This window comes from Astyanax mexicanus, chromosome 1 (genome assembly GCF_023375975.1).
Source record: "Astyanax mexicanus isolate ESR-SI-001 chromosome 1, AstMex3_surface, whole genome shotgun sequence".
Classification (NCBI taxonomy): Eukaryota; Metazoa; Chordata; class Actinopteri; order Characiformes; family Acestrorhamphidae; genus Astyanax; species Astyanax mexicanus.
The window spans coordinates 21,682,573-21,703,700 of record NC_064408.1 but is presented as its reverse complement, the minus strand read 5'-3'; the positions used below and the strand labels follow the sequence as shown (position 1 = coordinate 21,703,700).

The following is a 21,128-nucleotide window of genomic DNA, read 5'->3' as shown; positions in this document are numbered from 1 at the left end:
AAGTATAACATTTACTAAATTATTGAGTTTTATTTAAATTAAATTAAAAATCTGATCCAAAATTTCAATACAATTGACTACACTGATGTTATCTGCCTGGCTAACTATGAGCTATTAGCCAATTTACACTAACATTAGACGTGCTAAAACATTTCACAAAAAAATAAGGAAACATTGTGTTTGGTAGATTTTTTTCCTTGTTGTAATAATGCTTGTTGGCGAATGATATTATACAGTTGGAAAGCCTGTTAATTTCTCTATTATATAGGAACTTCATCATCATCATCATCACCACCATCACCCTCACCCCCACCATCTTCTTCATCATCATCGTCACCACCATCAACACTATCAGCTAGCAGACAAATCAGCTCCTCCAGTCCACCAACCTTTACTGCAGACCAAGTCAGGAGACAGCTGAGGAGACTTCACCCCAGGAAGGCAGCTGGCCCGGACAGAGTGTGCCCCAGAATGCTCAAGGCTTGTGCTGTTCAACTGGGTGAGCCCCTCCAACATGTGTTTAACCTGAGTCTGCGTCTAGGGAGGGTTCCTGCCACGTGGAAGACAACCTGCCTCGTTCCAGTTCCTAAGAAGGCACACCCGAAGGAGCTGAATGACTACAGGCCGGTTGCTTTGACATCTCACGTGATGAAGACCATGGAGCGACTGCTGCTGGACCACCTCAGACCTCAGGTCCACCATGCTGAGGACCCACTGCAGTTTGCGTACCGTGAAAAGGTGGGAGTGGAAGATGCCATCCTCTATCTTCTGCACAGAGCTCACTCTCATCTGGACAAGGGGGGAGGTGCTGTGAGGGTCATGTTCTTCGACTTCTCCAGTGCCTTCAACACCATCCAGCCCCTACTACTGAGAGACAAGCTGATGAAGATGGAGGTGGACATGCACCTGGTCACCTGGATCACTGACTACCTTACTGGGAGACCACAACATGTCAGGATCAGGGACTGCTCCTCTGACACAGTGATCAGCAGCACAGGAGCACCACAGGGGACTGTTCTCTCTCCAGTCCTGTTCACACTGTACACATCAGACTTCAAATACCACTCGGAGTCATGCCACATGCAGAAGTTCTCTGACGACACTGCAATCGTGGGGTGTGTGCGTAATGGTGATGAGAGGGAGTACAGAACCCTGGTTGAGGATTTTGTGGTGTGGTGCAAAACGAACCATCTACAGCTGAACATCTCCAAAACCAAGGAGATGTGCATAGACTTCAGAAGGTCCAGGCCCTCTGCTCAGCAGCCAATCTCCATCGAGGGGGTCAATGTGGAAGTGGTCAAGTCCTACAGATACCTTGGTGTGCACCTGGACGATAGGCTGGACTGGTCAGTGAACACTGACTCCCTCTACAGGAAGGCCCAGAGCAGACTGTACTTCCTCAGAAGGCTTGGGTCCTTTAACATCTGCCAGAAACTCCTGCTGATGTTCTACCAGTCTGTGGTAGCCAGCGTCCTCTTTTACGCTGTAGTGTGCTGGGGAGGCAGCATCAGCAAGAGGGACGCTGGACGACTGAACAGGCTGGTGAGGAAAGCTGGTTCTGTGTTGGGACTAGAGCTTAACACCACTGGCAGAGAGGAGAGCCCTCAGCAAGCTGCTGAACATCATGGACAATGTTCACCACCCTCTGCACAGCACCATCACCAGGCAGAGGAGCTCATTCAGCGGCAGACTGCTGTCCCAGTCCTGCTCCACAGACAGACTTCGAAAGTCTTTTGTCCCTCAGGCCATAAGACTTTTCAACTCATCTCAGCACAGCAAACTGAAGACTCTGTGACACCATTTCTTTCCAGCAATTCTGGCCACACCATGGACATACCCCCATCTATGGTCACACTATCTTGCTGATGCCCATAACACTATTTTTATAGTTCTACCCTATTTTGCACTAGTAGTTCATTCACTAGTTCATTCATCTACTGTTTACGTATCATTTGCACTGCTAAATTTAAATTATTATATAACTGTTATCCTTATACTTACTTTATGCACATCAACTGGTGTTCGCTGTCTATTGTGTTCAACTGCACTACCTCCATTTTACATCACACACACTAAAGACTGTACTTTTATAATTTCATTTTATTTTTTATTTTGTTGTATTTATATGTATCATTTATATATTTTTTATCTTTTTGTAACTTTGTGTACTATACACACCTGCTGCTGGATGTCAAGAATTTCCCCTCGGGGATCAATAAAGTATCTATCTATCTATCTTATTTGTAAGGAACATGCATTTGTGGGATGAGCAGCAGAGCTGAGTATGTGGGTTGAGCCAATGAAAAATTTGCCAAATCTTCTCTGCCATTGCCAAACTGCCATTGACTCGTTTGGTGTTTGACGATGTTCTTGAGCTTTTGTCTGGGGTACTGTCTCTTGACATATTCTGTTATATGGAATTTGGGCTTCAGTTTTGAGATGCTGGTAGCAGAACTCACTTCAAATAATGCCGCAACTTGGTTCTGCAGAACACCAGCTTGAAGTTGCCCTATCACATGGACCCAGTCAAGTGCTGTCAATAGCAACAGCAAAATAAACGGTTTAGCATTGACAGAGAAGATTTGGCAAATTTTTCATGGGTCCAACCCCTATACTCAGCTCTGCTGCTCATCCAACACGTGTGTTCCTTACAAATGAGGCAGCATTTAAAAGGGAAATTAACAGGCTTTCCAACAGTATAAGATTTGTAAAAATGTATGTAACTTTTACAAATTTACCTGACAGCTCGACTACAAATCAGCTACCAGACAAAGTTATTAATAACTGAATTCCTAAGTGTAGCATTGCCTTTTAATGATAAAGCAAAATAAGGTACCAACTGCCATTGACTTGTTTGGGGTTTTTGCTTTATAGAGGGCTATACAAAAGAACATTCTTCTGAACTGCCATTCTACATTGAATCTTTTAGCACCATCTCTCGCCATCCTTTTACCTACATACTGTACAAGAGTTGAGAACTGATAAATTATATGATACAATATTAACAGGATATTTAAGCGATTATACAATATACTTACCATTTCACATTACACCATTTTTATATAAAAATCATCTTGCTGTGACAAACAAATCCATTAATTGATTTATTTATATTATTTGAACCTTCCTATAGTACCATCAGTCTTACTTTGTCTGTCTCTTTAATAATGCTGGCCACTTTGAGAACTCAAAGGCTAGACCAACATCACTTATAATATGAAGTTGCTGTCTCCTCCTGCAGTTCCAGCAGTGCCTCACTGAGACTGCTCCATCCATCATTTTGGTAATTTATTCTGCCATCAGTGGCTGGGCCTGCGGAATTCACTCTCTTCTCCCAAAACTCCTCGGTTCTGTAGGAGCTGAATCCTTTTATCATCGTGGCTTTGCTTTAGGGGCTCACTACGATAACACAGCAGCCATTTGTATTGTCCTGCCAGTGCGCCCTCCTGTGATGAAAGCAGTGCGCCCCAAGCCTTTATCACACCCTTATCACATACATCAGTGTGCAATCAGATTCTGATGTCATAACGTGTTCCTGGATGTGAACTGCCTTACACTCATCAAGTTCCCTTTCTTATTATGCCATATGTACTGTCATATATATTCCATTAGTTTTAAATGTCTTATTTCTCATTTTATCCAGTTTTTCAATCTCCAATTTGGATGGTCAATTACTCATTAGGACTCTATTACTTGTACCACTATCACTTGTAAAGCCCCCAACAAAAGGAGGGTGAATCCTAGCATATGGAGGCAGGAAAGTGTCGCAACCCAGCACTTATACATCAGCTAACAGATGCCTGTGCTGACCAACATCACACTAGGAGTAATAAGGGGAGTGAGCGTCATCTACCTACTCAGAGAAAGCAAAGCCAATTGTGCTCTCCTGGACTCTGACTGCTGATGGCTTGCAGCGTCCCCCAGAATTCAAACTGCCGATCCTTAGATCATAGCTGCAGCACCTTATTCTGCTCAGAGCTCTCAACACAGTCATTCCTCAAACCACATTTCTAACCAGATGCCTTGGTTCTTGTTTCTTAGCAGTCTAGACTTAGATTTCCATAAAAAAGTGCTTTGCAATCTTAACAGCAGTGATGCATTATATTAAGCAAGCATAACAATATTTAATATCTGGATCCCTTGTATTTTAAGAATAAAACTTTGTTGAGATTTTAAAACAGTTTGACATGTTCTCAGGGTTATCACATGAGATCCATCATGCAGAGATTCATTGTCCTCAGAATTACTCCTACCTCTGCGGCTTCTGCCCATACTATTTGCCTTTACTTTGTTCATGTGTTTAACTGAGGGAGATCTAAACAGCCAGAAAATAATGCTTTTCAAGTATTTTCATGCAGAAAGAAATTCCATGTTTTTACCACTTGAAAGAGAGAGAGAGAGCTTCACTGATTGACCTTAATCATTATGGCCTCTATTTTACACCCTGCACAATGTGCATCACAATGTTCATTGCTATCTTACCCCCCACCATCAGTCTATTTTCACACCATCCATTTGCATCATTTACATTTGCTTCATTTAAATAGCTACATTGATGGGCGTGGTGATCTTTAAATGAGGTGTGTTCATGTAAATTTCTGGCGTATTGCTATCTTGCCAATGGAAAACACAGGTGCACCACTGATTTAAAAAAAACTAGAAAACAGTCAACAGTCAAACATTTGTAGCTGTGTTGGCAACACAGGCATGCTGTACAAAAAAACTGTCCTGTGTTTTTCTTCCCAACTCTCAGTTTGCCAAATCTAAACATTTTTCTGATCATTACTAGTGGGAAGATATCAGATGATAAGCGACTGGTTTTAGGTTTTGCTATGTGACGTTAACCAGCCAACAAGCTTCAGTCTGAGGCAAAATAACAGGGCTGTAACAAGTTGTACATACTTACTATTCATGTTTAAAAGAACAAATTAAAACAATCTGCAAATGCACCCTTTGGCACCATATATGGTGGAATAAGCCAAATTCTGCTTCATTAGTAGCATACATACAGTATATTGCCTGAAAGATATTACTGAAAATAAATGCACGTGAAAGAGATTATGCTAGCAACCCACCAATACAGGGAGGACAGAGTTCATCAAGAACTTCACCCCAGTCCACATGTGCATCCAACCTCATGCAGCACTCATGCAGCTCTTGGACAACTGCAGCACAACTAACTGGATACCCCTCTCAAGAGTCTACCACGCAGCCCAGTACAATATCAAAATACGGCAACATTAACTAACACCACTAACCACACAAATCAATACAGACCACATTGAACCACAACCAAAACTACAGCACAACAACACATCTGCACAGGTCCACAGTGCAGCATTTTTAAAGTGGTAGATTCTAAAAGTAAAAAAAAAACATTCCATCTTGAGAGATACATCAGTACATTACAGAAGCCCTGCACGATGATGCACCACAACGTTTTCCTGGAAATATTATTGAGGCATCCAGCCCCGCCTACAAATCTGTCAGTATGAACGATTGGTTGATCAGTATCAGCCCAAAACACTGATCAATCCATCTGTAGACACAACACAAAACATCAAAACTATTAATCACATGCAGTGTGACACTTTCTTAACTACTATTATTGGCATTATCAGATTATTGACGTGTATTGATATGTTATCAGGTTTTTTAGGGCTGTAATAATGTGTACTAGGGCTGGACCCGAATATTCGGGTATTCGGATATTCGTTCGTTGAGTAGGTATTCGGTTTTTAATTTTGGTATTCGGATATTCGTTTTTTTTCTCCTTTCCAGAGTTCCACCTCACTCTAACCACTTCTGTTTTAGCGGGTCCCGTCAGAATATCTTGCGCGCGGGACAGAACTGAACTGTTATTGGCTGGAGCGGGAGTTTAATCCAGACGATGCGGGAGCAAGAAAACTGTAATAATTGTAAAAAAAAAAAAAAACCTAAAGAAAACTCTCAACGCGCAGGATGGACCGACACACACACGCACACACCGATGGTGTTTGGACTGGGGTAAGGAACGGGACCACAGTATTCAGCGCTGCTGTTTTAATAAATATATAAGTAAATTTGAAGCATTAAATGTAGTTTATTTAATTTACATTAGGAACGTGGGGCGGGAGCGGCAAAAATGTGTATGTGGCGGGCGGGCGCGGGATTAAAAGAAGCAATTTTTTTGCGGAGCGGTAACGAGACAGAAACGCGGGAGCGTGGAAGAGTGGGTTTAAAAATCAGTCTCGCGCAGACCTCTATTATACATGATAAAAAAAAATGCAGGCTCTTCGAAACTGATTTATATAATAAAACGTAAGGGGTAATGTGGCAACAGTAGGGGCTAAATCGGTTACAAAAGCCTGGCCTACAAAAATGATGTTTGAACGAATTTCCTCTTATCTAATATAATTTAAAATGGTTTAAAAATATAAAATAATTTCTAAGCAAACGAAATATTTAATATTGAGCTTATAGCCCAAGTGCAAAAATACAAAATCAGTAATACGGCTATGCCCTGCACAATGCTTAAACCGAAATAGACCAAGTACAATAACGTCATTAACAATGACTTTCCTCTACTCTAATATAATTTAACATGGTTTAAAAATATAAAATAATTTCTAAACAAACGAAATATTTAATATTGAGCTTATAGCCCAAGTGCAAAAATACAAAATCAGTAATATGCCCTGCACAATCCTTTAACCGAAATAGACCAAGTACAGTTTACAATGACTGTCCTCTAATATAATTAACAATGTTTAAGAATATAAAATACTTCCTGAACAAACGTTTTTTTTTGTTTGTTTTTTTAAGCAAATAGCCTAAGTGTGAAAACACAAACAGCAATTTACTGGGCTGGCTTGCGCAGCGGAGAAACCGTGCAGCAGCAGCCTCCTAGCCTGCTTACGCAGCGGATAAGCCGCGTGTGGGGCAGCAGAAATTCCGGGATGAAAACACAAAGAAATCTGAGCTAAAAACACAGAAAAAATATGGGGGATAAAAACACCAAAAATCCAGGGTGAATATGTCTCGTCGGTCAGAGCAAATTGAACATTTTTCAGTGGATTAAAGGGGCCGTGATTTGCTTTTTTTTATTTTTTTTTTTACCTCTTTTTTTAAAAACGAATATTCGAATATTCGCTTCGAATCAGTGCCGAATATCCGGAGCTCAAAAAACGCTATTCGGGCCAGCCCTAATGTGTACATCCATGATAGATCTGAGTTACTGAGGGGAAATCTTTACAGGCGTCTATTACTGCACTGGAGGTGGTGTTTAAAAGCAATAAAGCTTGTGGAATCCAAACTGATCTCCTAGCACTGTCCCCGGGGTGATGCTGAGAAGAATGTCAGTATTAAAGACAAATATCATACACACTGACCAAGAAGACACAATCTGAGGGCAAAGGGCAGAGGCCCAAGCACCCCCTGGGCTCTAGCTGTGCTAGTAGTGTCTTGAATGTCAAGTGTAAAATGCTGGACATGAGATGAGAGTGATGTTTTTGTGCCCTTGGCGAATGTTTGAGAAGCTGTGTTTTGTCTCACTTTGACTGCTACGCAAATCTGGCAGAGTGTGTGAGGAGGCTACTTTTTATAGACCAAGCAAACACAGATGAAGCCTCTCTTCAGAAGACGTGCAGATCAAGCGCAGCCAGTGACTTTAAATAGGGAGAAGAACTCTGCAGGAAGGCAAAGCAGATACCTCAGAATAGTAAAGGACTGTCAGATTTGCAAAACATGAATATTGGAAATGTATTAAGAGCAATGTGCACGCCTGTAAATTTTTGATTATTATTTGATTTAACTGCACTGAAGGAACAAAAATATTCAAAGAAACTTCTTTGGACAAAACCAGGTCTGGAAGAGTACTTCTTATACTACTAGTGTCGAGAGTAGGCCTGTAACTTTTAGCACCATCAGCTAATCATTATTATTTGAGCAATATCCACAATAATTTGTGCTGACCGTGATCATTTTCTACATTTACTACTTTTTTATTTAGTAACACAAAATGTAAATAACCTGCATTTCCATTGCAACAAATAAGATGAGAACACAGTCATTTGCTTTATAGTCATACCACATGGACATTGTACAACCACTTAATTATTTACACTAACACTTCCCCAACCTCACTTACATTCAAGTACACTTTACTCATGATTGGGTATTCACATTCTCTTTTTAGAACTATATTTGTTACAGATGCATATTTATATTATATTTCTATGTCACACCAGTCACAATCCATGTCATTGCACATCGCACTTTGCTCTGTTAATTATTTAATTATTTAATGACCATTAGCAACATCAACTGCACTGCTTCGTTTACAGATATATCTTTACCTTGTATAGTAAGTTTTTTATAGCCTTATATATTTTCTATTATTTTTTTTTTTATTTATGTTTGAATATGTTTCTTATTGTATTGTGTTGTTACTGCTGGATGCCTAAATTTCCTTCGAGATAAATAAAGTATCTATCTATCTCTATCTATCTTTAAAGTTACTGTTTGATGAGAGAAAAATGTATTTCCCTTAAAATAGCAAAGGTGTCAAAAGTATTCACATTCATTAATCTGTAGGTAGAAGTATAGATACTAGGGTTTAAAATACTTGAATCCACTTAAGCTTTTTAATCAAGTAAAACTTTTTTTTTACTAAAAAAAAAAGAAGCTTTGAATGAATTCAAATGTACCTTCACAAATGTACAAACTGGCATACTTTTGTCGTTTCGATTGCCTGTCACCTACGCTCTCGACCAATCACAGGCGTGCAGAGATTCATCCAGCTTCCTTGTTCGTGACACACCAACATCCCTCCTCCCATCTGTGGTTGTTCACTTTCTCCACAATTACATCACATTCAAGCCAAGCAACCGCTGTATCTGCAAGAAGTATGCTGAGGCCTTAAGTGAGTAAGGCTGTTGTATTCCATAACTAATTCGAATGGACGCATAGAACTAATTCAGTATTTTTCCTTTTAATTTAATTCCTTTAAAATTAATGGCTGCCCACCTGTCTGGCCTGATACTGACGATAGTTTAACTATTGGGGTTCTCCTGCTACCTGTTTCAGAACAGCTGCCCATTGTTCAGCTACTACACCCTGCCATGGAGTAGCTGCCACCTTCTATTGCTGACTACATTTATATGAGAGGTATTTAAATGTAGGGTGCATGCATCTGTACACATAAGAGTCCATTAGGCCTGTCCTGATCATTATTTTGTGGACGATATATCGTTTTAGAAATTATTGCGATAAGCGATATTATTGTCTTTTTAAGACCATTTAAAATGCCACTGACATAATGACAACAAAATAGCATAACAAAGCAATTATACAATTTAAAGGAAAACAAATTTGTAATTAATAATAGTTTGGGAAATATATATATTTTTCTCTTCAACTACTGTATGGAGTCACAGTTACTGAAGCATTGGGCTGGTATTCCCTGACTGACTTAATTAGTGTTACTGTAATAAATGTGAACAAACATACAAATCAACTGTATAGACGACATGATATGATTATCAAATATTACTGAGGTCATGTCTGTTTATAGTACGACGTGCCTAGTGCTGAGTCTGGCCTTTACCCCACCCTTTTACCTAAAGGACTTAAATGGCATTTAGGCTTTTAAGGCCTGGGACACAAATTTATTAATAATTTATAAGACGTTTTGACCAGAGGAGGATGAGCTTCCTCACTAAGGGCTTAATGTGTTACGTGCTGTCCAATGTGCAGTTTCTCACAGGATTTTTCTAAAGATGGCTTGTGACATAAAATAAATTAAGATTTGAAAGATGATTTGATTTACATATTCCTCAAGACAAAGCATGGAATATCATTTATCTCCTCACATGCAGACTCACTAATGAAGTCACACATTCCTTCCTGTAGTAGCAGTTTAATCTACACATGAAGTTTCATTCCTCTCAGTTCACTGCCCTTCCATTTCTTCCTTGGCCAATTCCTCCAGCATCGGCGAATCTTCTCTGGAAAAAAAGCTGCTAATGAGCAACCAGGCTCTCCTCCACCCACTCTATTTTCAGTGACAGACTTGTCTCACACTGTTACCCGGTAAACAATCTGCAGCATCGCTTTGTATACAACCTCTCCTTGCCAAATGTGATGCTTGTCAAATGGGTCCATTCAGCAGCTCGGGGTGTGTGCAAATGTTTGCATAATTACTCTATTTGTTACCATGAACAATGGGGTTCTTCATCAAGGCTCTGAACAAAAGCACATCCAACAGACTCACAGCAAAAAGGCCCTGTCCAAAAGAACTAAAACATCAAAAACTAAAAATACAGTTCCTACTAAACAGCAAAGAATAAATGGAGAGAGTTAGCGCTGTAAGATCCATTAACATGCAGTAAACAACTCAGTGCTCTTATAACCTATAACACTTTTTGTTTCTTCTTTAAATAGCCAACAGAATAGAGATACTATTCTCTTATCAATCTATACAATAAATATATGACAACTAGTCCCAGCACTAGATATCTAGTGAATAGATATCATCTATTCACTGTATGAATTAATAAGAGAATTTGTTCAATTCAAATTACATATTTTTTACAAATCATATCATTGAGGTGCCTGCCAGAGGACATCTCAGTACATAGCTTGCATTTCTGGCAACACATCTGAAAATAACTTTTATGTGGCAGTGATTAATTTAACTGAAATACAAGGAGGTTATTTTTATACTATCAGTTCAGTATAGCTGCTTTTGTGGGCAGCAGTTTGCTATTCTTTAAAAATATCTAAAGTAAACCTTTGTTAGTTCCTGTGAGTATCGTATTTTTCACATTATATGGCACACCAGATTATAAGGCACACTATCAATAAATGTCTATTTTATGGTGTATTTTAGTACACAAATCGCACTGGATTATAAGGGACATTATTTGACATTAGTAAGGAACAGGGGTGTCGCCATGTTTATCTTCTAATTCAGCAGGTCACGCTGCTGGGTGGGGAGACCTGTAAAGCTAAGCTAAGTTAGGTAAACAAAACTGTAATTCTTCAAGAAAAATATTTTCTTTTAAAGTCAAACGAGCGCTCGATGTTAATCTACACAGATTTCCCTCCTGAAAACTGTTTATTAGCGTGAGTAAAGCATTTTTCAGGATACGACGTATAATCTATTGAAAAGCTACATCTCAGATAGAAGGCAATTTGTTTATTCACATGGCTTCTACTCTAGTAAAGCTGAATTGATTTGTGGTGTCCCACAGGGTTCTATTCTGGGACCATTATTATTTCTTATTTATATTAATGATTTGTCTAATATCTCATATTTTTCTCCAATAATGTTTGCAGATGATGTAACTCTAATAAATTGTCATTCAAATTTTAATTAATTGATTAAGGATGCAAATACTGGTTTAGCTGCTTATGCAACCTGGTTTAAATTAAAAAAAACTTGTCTTAAATATAAAAAAGTCTAATTACATTATTTTTAGTGGTAGAAAAATGTACTCTAAAAGCATATCAGAAATTACAATAGAATCTGTGGTGTTGACTAAAGTGCCTAATTCAAAGTTTTTGGGAATCATTATTGATGAACATTTGAGTTGGAAAGAGCAAATAGACTGGGTTAGTAGAAAAATAAATAAATATATAGGTATAATAAGGAGGGTTAGTTATCTGGTTAACACAAAATGTCTTCTTACTCTTTACTATAGTCTTATTTATCCATATCTTTCGTATTGTAATTTAGCTTGGGGGAGTACATATTCTACTAGTCTTAATAAAAATCTGGTTCTTCAGAAACGATTTGTTCGTATTGTAACACGATCAAATTTATACACGCCATCTGCTCCTCTATTTCAGAAACTGCAAATTCGCTCGATTTACAATATTAATATATTTCAAACATGTATTTTTAATTATAAAATTTATTCAAATCATGAAAATATCCCAGAGCAATTCAAAAATTACTTCATTATAAATGCAGAGATTCATAAATATTCAACTCGTCAATCTTTAGATCTTCATCTTCCTAAATGTCTCTCTTGTAGAGGTCAATTTTCAATAAGATATAGGGGGACAAAACTGTGGAATGATTTTAACCATTTGGCAAAAAAAATCATCTGTAAAACATTATAAACGACATTTAAAAGATCATTTGATTTATGTTTTGTAATCACTATATATACATATATTTTGTGTGTGTGTTATAATATTTTTTTTATATATATTTTAGTAAGGTAGAACCTTTATTTAAGCCCATGTTAGGTTTTTGCCTTTACCTGCACTGTACTTTATAGCTATTTGCAGTATATGTATGTTGATGTTTTTTGTTTGTGCAAAAATATGAAATACAAATACAAAAATTTCAGTTTTTTTGTATATTTCCACTAAGGCGAGCCGTGGTTAGTAGCTAATGCCGTCCAACAGCACTACACTGAGGTATCCCAGGGCGCTATCAGCTAGTGGTTCATCCCACGTAGCTTGTTTTAACACAGAGTACGGTCCAATATACTCCCCTATTAAAGGCAAAAGAGCTAGCACTTAGCGTGGTTAGCTGCTAATGCTAATACTGCTCCAGTCTCGAGTCTTTGTATTGAAGAAACTAAACTAAAACTCCTGTATAAAGCTGTACTTCAGCAAAGTGACTTTACTGCTTCTTACAACCTGACTGGTAAAATTCATACATAAGGATTTTTGGGAAAATTAAAGGATTTTAAGTGTGCTTATAGTGCAAAAAATACAGTAATTACGCAAGTAAAAGATGAACAAAAATACACTATATTACCAAAAGCATTTGCCTTCCCATTCAAATCATTGTTCTGTCCAATCACTTATATGTCCAAAAGTGTTTAAAACCAAGCACCTAGGCATGAAGACTGCTTCTAAGTACAATTAGCAGGGTCGCTTCCAGGGGTTCAGTAAATTCCAGTATGGTACCGTGATAGAATGCAGTCCAGTCGTGAAATTTTCTCATTACTAAATATTACACAGCCAACTGCCAATGCTATTATAATGAAGTGGAAGTGACTGGAAATGACAGCAACTTAGCAACATATTGTAGGTAAAATAACAGAGTGGGCTCAGCAGATGCTGAAGAGCATAGTGCACAGAGGTCTTCAATTTTCTACAGAGTCAATCACTACAGACCTCCCAACTTCATGTGGCCTTTAGATTAGCTCAAGAGCATAAAGAGCTTCATGGAAAGGTTTTCCATTGGCAAGCAGCTCCATCCAGGCTTTACATCACCCAACAACACAAGACAGGCAAGCAGATACTTTTAGCAATACAGTGTATCTCATAGACCTCAAACAAGATGGCCAAAGAACTTTACCTTACCGATAAAGAGGCTTTTCAAAAAGCAAGATGGATAAATTTGGAAAACTTCTAAGCCATGATACTCGCCAAACAACCAGTAATCAGCGGGCCCAAACTGTTGCTTTCTGTCTTTCTTCTGATTTTTATACTGGAAGGCAAAGTCAAATTCAAGTCAGAATTCATCATGACAGTCCTAAGAAGAGCTAGGATCTCTATTTTCTACAGTGGGGAAACTGGGGCAGCTGTGGTAGTTTCTATAAGAGCAGTGACAATCTGGAAAAAGGGCTGATCATAAACACCAGAAAAAAAAAATCCTCTCATTGGCCCCCTGCTGTGAGTTTTCTCGGAGGACCATCTGCTCAGGCTGATCTGGCACAGCCCACCTCTCCCCACCCTCCATCCAACACCATGGCCAAATGTTCATCCAGACGAATTTTACCCAAATTCTGTTCGATTCCTAAAATAGAACTCTGAAGAGAGAGATTAGCTTAGTCTACATTCCAGCTGCTTTTGGGCACATGGCAGAATCAATCTATCATCAATCTATACCTTCTTTTGCAGTTTTAGAAGCCAAAATTCTAATCAGTCATCTGACCTGTTTAAGGAGAAGGTTTAAACTTTAAAGCAACAGGAATTCATTATTTGTTCTTTGTAAATTATAAGTGTTTGGCAACCAGAGCTGCACAATATTTAATTTTAGCAATAGTAATGCAATGTGGAGATATTTAGTAATAGCACTGCATAATGTTCAATGCCACACAAGGCAAATTAAATTGTGCATGTCGTGCAACAACTAGCTTTATACGAATGGACAATTTCATTCTAATATCCAATGACGTATCTACCAGCAGCAGATTATATCTGCTCAAATACATCTCTGAAAAAAAAAATAGAGACCATTTAATAATGAGTATCTTTGATTTCACCAAAACCAGAAACCTCTGGAATATAATCAAGAGGAAGATGGATGATCTTAAGCCATCAAACCAAACTGAACTGCTTGGAAGTTATCCAAAAGCAGTGTGTAAGACTGGTGGAGGAGAACATGCCAAGACGCATGAAAACTGTGATTAAAAGCCAGGGCTATTCCAACAAATATGAATTTCTTAACTCTTAAAACTTTATGAATATGAACTTAATATGAATAGGAACTTAATATGAATATAACATATTTTGTTATTTCAGCCATTTCTCATTTTCTGCAAATAAATGCTCTAAATGACAATTTTGCTAGTATTGACCCACGCCCTTCACTGAGCAGAGAAGAAGAAAAGAGGGGGAGAGAACTCAGAGTATTTGGGATGGAGTTCGGGGCAGCTTCGCTGTAAAGCGTGAAGCCGAAGCCCCCTCCCTCTCATGAAGAGAAACATGAGAAGAGAATAAAATTAAAGAAGGAGGGGAGGAGGTGGGTGCGAGGTTTGTTCAATGAGCAGGTAGAGAGGAAGTGACGGTTTAAATAGGGAAGGAAGTGGGAGGATTGAGGGCATGGTTCACTACCAAAATTTAGTTATGATACATAACTCCACATTTTATTTGGAATTTAGGAGAAATGTTGTCCGTAGTAATAGAAATAAAACATAATGTTTATTTTACTCAAATGTATACCTATAAATAGCAAAATCAGAGAAACTGATTCAGAAACTGAAGTGGTCTCTTAATATTTTTTCTATATTATACTCTTTCCAGCCTGTTCTTCAATGGTCAGGACCACCACAGAGCATGTATTATTTGGGTGGTGGGTCATTCTTAGCACTGTAATGACACTGACATGGTGTTGGTGTGTTTGTACTGTGTGAATTTCTTAGCTCCACAGTGGCACTGATTATGGAGGAAAAGATCATAAATTTAAAACGCAGCAAGACCTCAGTACTCTATTGTCAAAAGAGCCACCCAGTTTGGGGACATCATGTGATGATAGTAGGGCTGCCACAAACGATTATTTTTATAGTCGACTAATCACCGATTATTTTTTATGATTAGTCGACTAATCGGATCATACGTTAATTGAATATAAAACACAGTTTATCACAATAGAATGCAGCTGCTATTATACAACCAACATTAGATTTCAGCTATATGCTAACTAAAAATAAAAACAATTAAAATCATAGTTCATTAAACCTTTAATGAAATATGCAGCTTGTTGTAACAGACAATTATTTTACTGTTTAGCATAAAGTGTAAACAACTGTGTAAAATAAGGATAAGGCACTGGCATTTATGAAACATCTCAACCGTGAGGTTGTTTGAACTATTATGAAAAAAAAGTATATTAATAAAAAATGCCTCTCTGTCCAGATATTGTGTACATTACCGTACACAGGGCAGCGGTCTGCACAGATCTGATTGGCAGAGGAGAGCGTTTGGTGATTTTACACCACACATGACTGATCTGTGAGTTTACTGCACCGAAAAGCACTGAAAACAGAAGCCACTGTCAGAATGAAATCCTTCTCTGTAGTTTATCGGTTTGGGACGGCATTTGTGACAACGTCTGGGTCCGGATCCGGATCGCGGTCCGCCTATTAGTGACCTCTGTTTTAAAGCTATCAAGATGAGTAAGTTAAGTACTAAGTTAACGCTCTGTTTACGCTAATTTTAGCAGCTAAATAGCAATTTAGCTTCTTCGTCATTTAATCAGCCACAACATGCCTCCTTTTCAGGTGCTCGTGCATCGCGGTTGTGCTGCCGAGGAAGGCAAGTTCTTCATTGCAGATATTGCATTGCACGCGTTTCACTTTTATTTTCTTGGTGATCCCACACTTTTGAGTTCTGTAGCGGGGTAGCCATGAAACCAGAGCTGTATAATGTCCTGAGATGTCGTCCACTACCTACCCCGGTTTCCACTACTGCGCATGTGCGTCCGGGACAGAAAGGCAGTCGCAGCAGTTTGGAGAGAAAAACAAAACAAAAAAAAAAACGACTAATCGACTATTAAATTAGTCGTCGACTATTTTAATAGTCGACATAATCGTGACTAGTCGACTAATCGTGGCAGCCCTAGATGATAGTAGCAAGTTTTAAACTACATAGGGAAAAAGTATACACTTTAGGCTGGAAAAACACTAATATGTATGTGGCAGATGACTCGATTAAACCCCAGATTAAACTCGACAAGCGAAGTGTGAAAGCAGTTAATCAATAAAGAGCCAAAGATCTGTGCAGGTGTTCTAAATGCTGACAGACAGCTGTAGCCAGCAATCTAGGAAAGCATAATTGACCTCACTCTCTCTCTGGGTGAGTAGGATGGCACTGCACTAACTGGATCTTGAATGGCTGCAATCAAATGTCTTAGAGAAAGAATATACACTAGCTTTTAACCTTCCCAGCTTCAGTAGCATTGTGTGCTAGACACAGGTTATCTGCAGATATATGGAAATTACAATAAATACTGTTTAATGCCACTCAAAGACAAAATTATAAGAGTATAAAGGTAACATCATATACACTGAGGTCAGCTGACTACCTGAATATACTGAATATAGACCATCTTTTTCCAAAAATTGATTTTTTCTTCCCTGATGGCACGAGTATATTCCAAGATGACAGTGCCAGCATTCATGGGGCTGGAATTGTGAAAGAGTGGTTCAGGGAGCATGAGATCATCATTTTCACACATGGATTGAGAGTTCACCACAGAGTCCAGATCTTAACCTCATTGAGAATCTTTGGGATGTGCTGGAGAAGACTTTGTGCAGCGGTCAGACTCTACCATCATCAATACTGCAAGATCTTGGTGAAAAATTAATGCAACACTGGACTGAAATAAATCTTGTGCAATTGCAGAAGCTTATTGAAACAATGCCACAGCGAGTGCATGCAGCAATCAAAGCTAAAGGCAGTCCAACCAAATATTAGAGTGTGTGACCTTTTTTTTTTGCCAGGCAGTGTATCATAGCGGTATCTCCAAACATGCATGTGCATTTAATATGGGCACAGGATAGGTGCCAGGAACACTATAGTTATATTCCTAACAATATGTTCTGTTCAAATCATAGGCAAAGGAGTCTGCAAGGTGTGCCCCAAAACACTTAAAAAGATCATTCACCCCACTGTGAAGGCAGGTTTTAATGCTTTATCTTCTAAACTTTGAGGTTTCAGCCTCATTTATTTGAAACACAGTCTGTGCTGTGGTCTTAGCTGTTAGCATGCTAGTTAACATCAGTTAGCTAACTAACAAAGACTTTACTCTCTAAGATACAACTCTTTAGGTGGTCAGGTTAGACTGTACAGCTGTACTGAGCTGTCTGAAACTCTGTGTATCTGCACTACTAGAGGCTAGCTTAGCAATGGAGCTTCAGAACTTAGCACCACCACTTTGTGCATTACTGAGTCAAACACTATAAACTCTTCATGAAGTTTTTATCAGATTTGACCAGTAATAGAAAATATATTTTTGAAATGGTATTCCATGTTTAGTTAGTTTCCAGTATTTGGTTTCTTTCCCTTCAAACAAATGAAAGGCTGGTCTTCCATAACTGGAAGTGCCCAAATCGCAATAACCAAATGGCAAACAGAACACAACATCAGCAATGAGTTTACATACTTATTATTTAGAAGCTGCAGAGATTATGTCAAAACTAAGAATAACTGGGTTAAAAAATGAATTATGTTTTTTAATAAAGCCATAAAACTATATGATTCATGGCATTCGAACGAGCGGTCGACAAAACATTTATAACACTTTACTTTCTGACAAAACAAATAATAAAGCTGTTTTTCCTCTTAAGAGAAAATGTCATTCTGTTCATCTCTATCATTTTTTACTCTCACTTTGCCTTCATCGCCTGATTACACGTGGCTGGTCTTATTAATTCCATCGCCATCAGATACTCAGCCAGCATGCTGCCCAGTTTACAGCCTTGTCCCAGCCCAGTGTCTGTACTGTCAGTCAATCTACTACCAGCAATCTCTAATCTCTATAATCCACCCTCACCCCGAAACACAGTCATCTAATACAGGAGAAATCAGGCCAGGCCAAAAGCATATCAAACCCAAAGCATGTCTTCACACAGCTCATTCAGCATAACTGTGCAGTACAGTTTAGTTTAACTACCCTATAAATAGGCAGTAAAGCACCACATAAATAAGCACACAGAGTGTGAATGCTTAAAAATAGAAGATTTCAAATGTGTAGTTTCTTTTCAGCACCATCCCTTTTCATCTGTTCCTGAGAAAATGGCCAGACACTGTGCAGGAAGAGAATTGCAAGGCCAAACCTGTAACCATAAGAGCCTTTCGAATAAACCCTCTGAATCATGCTTTGTTGGAGCTCCCTGACCCACATCAGTGAAAAGGAAAAAGAAGAGCGCCAAGGGGAAAAAAGCAGCAGAAGCAAACAAGTAAAACAAGTAAAAATAACCAAGTGTGTCAATTTAGTAGTGACATACAGGCCTGAGAAAAATGATAATTTTCTAATAATAAGTCTTATAAATATACAAATAATTAATAGATATGAACTTTAAGCTGATGACTAATTATTGTTCCCTTTGTTAAGTTTGATTGTTTGCTTGCTTGTTTTTTGTCTACAATAAATTACCTATTCAATTTCAGTTATTTAATTGTATAGTCAGTTAAAATATGTATACAGTAAAAAATATTTTCTTCAGTAAATTTCTTCAGTATATTTGCAGTTAAAGGATGTTGCACTGGAAGTGAAATATTTTACTCCAAGTCATTTTGGAGCATTTCTATTGGTCCTTTCATCATGAATGACACAGTGTGAAGATGATTATGTAATAACTGTGATATGACCTGTATAACATATCTAATAATTAATTGTGGTATTATAATACAATTGTTCATTCTTTATGACCACAGTTAATTGTTAATGGACATTTTCATAATATAATTTTTTACATTTTAATAGAAGCCAATGTAAAAGGAACTTATTTAAAACATTTTGGAGCATTTCTATTGGTCTGTTCAAAATATAATTTAGACACAATATAAAGGTATTTATGTAATAACAGTGACAGGACCTGTATATTACATATAACATAACAAGAATCTTAATATTTCTATTGGACATTTTCTTAATATGTTCCTCTTAACTTTTAATGGAAGTCAATGTGTAATGAGTTAAAAAAAAACATTTTGGAGCATTTCTATTGGTCTGTTCAAGATGAAATTTGGACACAATATAAATATGATTATGTAATAACAGTGACAATTGCATTGTAATCTGTAAAACATGGACTTTTAAGCATTTAGGGTATATATTTTTATCATATTGTTGTTATTTAACAATCATTCTAAGTTACATGTTCACTTGCAATAGAAGTCAATGCAAAAGTCATTTTGGAGGATTTCTATTGGTCTGTTCAACATGAAATATTTAACAGACCAATATAAAGGTTATTATGTAATAATAGTGACAGACCTTGTCATCTGTATAACAGGGACTTTTAAGCCTTTACTGTATTCTCTTTCATGCTTAATCTTTAGTCATTATTTAACAATTGTTCTAAATTACATCGTCACTTGCAATAGAAGTCAATGTAGTAAGCCGCAAGTAATTTAGGAGCATTTCTATTGGTCCTTACATGAGAACAGTCATCAGATTTCTACGAGCTTAACATTGCATAAGTTGCATCACATTAAATGACCTAAAGCAGTGATGAGAGTGCACATGAGTGTGATTTCTCCTCCTGTAGGCCACTGCAGCATCCATCTACAACCTGCACATACATCCATCCCCTCCATCTCTCATCCAGCCCTGCTCTACAGTCAGCTTCTGCCATCGCATGACGTATAGCCCTACAGCATCCCAGCCCACGTGACTCAAGTGCACAATTTCATCACGCATCATTAGAGGTTAGTCCAGTTTCACTAGTAGGATGTCCCTGCCTCCAGGCAACCTCCACACCCCCCTCCTCCTGCTGCTGCTGCTGCCTCCCTCCATTCCTCACTGCGTCTATAGGAGATTTAGAGTAAAGTATGGTTTATAACGCCCTTAAACTGAAGCAGGGAGGTTAGGAGTGTCCAGAAAATGCTGAATAACTGGAGTGAGGCGGTATTTCAGCACGTATTTCACGATATCCTTCACACAGAGCTATAAGCTAGCTGAGGCACGAACCTGCAAACTAGCCTGCACAGCATTTTTCGCAGTGAGAGTTCACTAGTATAGCTGGTATAATATATGTACACATGTAACTATAGTATACATACACATGAGCGCGCATGGATACATGGATGTATGTGCAGCTGTGTGCATCGGTTCGTAAACTATAATTAAACGCGCACGTCGACGTTTAGGAGCTAAACTACTAGCTAAATGGCTACATCAGCAGCTCTAAAGCCTGACTACAGATTAAGGTTTGATGGAGGTTAATGCAAATAAATAATGCACCAGAAACCCGACCTATACCTACAGCTACCTCCGTCGTTTTCCCACTCAGCGCGGCGCACCGCGCATCGGTGCCTCCTCACAGTGATGCAGGGCTACAGCACGACGCTCTTACCGCTGTAATCCCTCCGCCGAGAGTGCGGATATCCATGTCCTCCAGCCGGAGAGATGCAGAGATGCTACAGAGCTGCGCAGTCCGCCGCACGCCGCATGTTACAGCGAGACAATCGACGCTTATCCGCCACTATCGGTCAATCATGTCGCCCTCCACGCCTTGGCGTATTGCTGTGCGTATCATTAGCAGCGCATACGCAGCGTTACTACTCTCTCTCTCTCTCACACTCTCTCACTCTCACACACTCACTCACTCATTATCTCCCTCTTTTTCTCTCTCTCTCTCTCACACACTACCTCTCTCACACTCTCTCCCTCTGTCTCTCACACTACCTCTCTCTTACTTCCTCTCTCTCACTCTATCTCTCTCACCCACACT

The 21,128-nt window shown here is 38.6% G+C and overlaps 1 protein-coding gene across 1 annotated transcript in view; it reads right to left on the bottom strand.

Annotated features, from left to right (window-relative positions):
• The window catches only part of ajm1 (apical junction component 1 homolog), a 33,116-nt gene extending 12,151 nt beyond the window's left edge, over positions 1-20,965 (bottom strand). The window contains exon 1 of the mRNA XM_007253969.3: positions 20,751-20,965. The gene's annotated coding sequence lies outside the window, so the exon portion shown is untranslated. The remainder of the gene's footprint in view (positions 1-20,750) is intronic.
• Positions 20,966-21,128: the final 163 nt, after the last annotated feature.